General features: G+C 41.0%; 1 protein-coding gene across 1 annotated transcript in view; it reads left to right on the top strand.

The window, feature by feature from the left end:
- Nucleotides 1-2,277, top strand: part of TEP1 (telomerase-associated protein 1) — a 47,403-nt gene that overhangs the window by 24,061 nt on the left and 21,065 nt on the right. The gene's annotated exons all lie outside the window — the stretch shown is intronic.

Genomic DNA, 2,277 nt, shown 5'->3' with positions numbered 1-2,277 from the left:
TTTTTTTTTTTTTTGGTCTACTTTTAACGATAGCAGGTTGTTTCTTTCATTTTTTACTTTATAAAGTTTTTACTTTTTTAAAAAATAATTTTAGAGATAAGGTCTTTCTAATGTTGCCCAGGCTGGTCTCAAACTCTTGGCCTCAAGCAATTCTCCTACCTTGGCCTCCCAAAGTGTTGGAATTACAGGCGTGAGCCACTGCACCCACACACAAACACTCACACACACACACCTGCCCCCAATTGACAGCCTCTTCCCTGATAGTTGAAACCACATGGGGTGGAGTAGAATAAAGGGGCCTGGATAGAAGCTGCTATATGTAGATAATTCTTTTTTTTTTCTTTTTGAGATGGAGTTTTGCTCTTTTTGCCCAGCCGGAATGCAGTGGCGCAATCTTGGCTCACTGCAACCTCCACGCCCTGCCTCAGCCTCCTGAGTAGCTGGGATTACAGGTGCACGCCAACACACCCAGCTAATTTTGTATTTTTAGTAAAGTGGGGTTTCACCATGTTGGCTCAGCTGGTCTTGAACTCCTGACCTCCAGTAATCCACCCGCCTCGGCCTCCCAAAGTGCTGGGATTATAGGCGTGAGCCACTGCGCCCGGCCATATGAAGATAATTCTATATGCACCCATCTCCACTTCCTCCCTCTGGTTGAGAACCATTGTCCCTGAAAATGTAACGATCTGTAAATTTATTCTTTTAATATCATTTATCCTGGTTGAGGCAGATGCCCATAGTCTAATCCCATGGTGGCAAGAGTCTCTTTTTTTAATCATATACTACAAAAACAATTTTTAGGATACACCAGAATATATATGTACCTTTTTTTTTTTTTTTTTTTTTAAGAAACAGGGCCTCGCTTTGTTGCCAAGGCTGGTCTTCAATTGCTGGGATTACAGATGTAAGCCACTGTGCCCAGCCAAAAGTAAATATAAATAAATAAAAGGAAATATAAAAAAAAAGATGTAAGTATAAAATATAAGATAAAAATGTGATTGGGTATACAGAACCCTTTTTGGAGACCACAGATCTCATTAATAACTCATTAACATTTTTTGGAATGAAATTAGTGAATTTTGCAATCTGAAGGATAAATGTCCAGTTTATTTTCTAATATCACCAGTATGATATTGGACTTACTTTCTCATCAGAAATGATCTAGAAAACCTTTTATACATAGTAACAGTTGAAAAAACTTGAGTCGACAATGGATGCAATAGTTCATTTACAGTACATATACAGCCTAATTGTTCTGTACAGTTTGTGAATCAGAATTATGACCGGAGGCCAGGCACCATGGCTCACGCCTGTAATCCCAGCACTTTGGGAGGCTGGGGCGGGCAAATCGCTTGAGCTCAGGAGTTCGAGATCAGCCTGAGCAACATGGTGAAACCCCATCTCTACCAAAAATACAAAAATTAGCTGAGCATGGTGGTTGATGTCTGTGGTCCCAGCTGCTTGGTAGGTTGAGGCAGGAGGATTGCTTGAGCCTGGGAGGTGGAGGTTGCAGTGAGCCAAGATTGTGCCACTGGGTGACAGAGTGAGACTCCATCTCAAAAATAAGAAAAAGAATTATGACTGGAGAATCCCAAGACTTCCAGAGGGCTAAAAGCTTCCAGCTATAATTCAAATGAGACTTAGATCCCCTTTACAAAGGGAACACCGTTTACCTGATGGAAGCTGCTGATGGTGTGGGCTGGTGCACAAGCACAGTGTGGGACTGACAGACCTGGCCTCTAAAGTGGTTCGAATGCACCTCTGTCCAGGAAAAGAAAATCACACCTCCTATTTCTGTTTACTTTTATCTAAAAGAAAAAAAATTTCCCAATATTTAGCATGCAGATTGAACCCACATAGTCACTCAGTCCATATGATACAGTGTTACATGTTATGTGTAATAGTTGAGGCTTTCTGAGCATCCACAATCTGAGGGCATTAATGGCACCCCTTCACTCTTTTTTTTTTTTTTTTAATTTTGGTTTCTACATAATTTGATCTATAGCAATTTTTCTTTCAATTGTAGATGGATTTGGAATTATATTATTCAGTATTAACCGAACTAACCCTTTAAAATTGATATAACCCTTAAAAATACTATTATTAAGAAACGATGGCCTGGGCATGGTGGCTCACGCCTGTAATTTCAGCACTTTGGGAGGCCGAGGCGGGCAGATCACTGGAGATCAGGAGTTCAAGACCAGCCTGGCCAACATGGTGAAACCCCGTCTCTACTAAAAATACAAAATTAGCCAGGCGTGGTGGTGGGCACCTGTA

This window comes from Mandrillus leucophaeus, unplaced genomic scaffold, assembly GCF_000951045.1.
Source record: "Mandrillus leucophaeus isolate KB7577 unplaced genomic scaffold, Mleu.le_1.0 Scaffold163, whole genome shotgun sequence".
Lineage (NCBI taxonomy): Eukaryota > Metazoa > Chordata > Mammalia > Primates > Cercopithecidae > Mandrillus > Mandrillus leucophaeus.
This window is presented reverse-complemented; position numbering and strand designations above follow the sequence as displayed.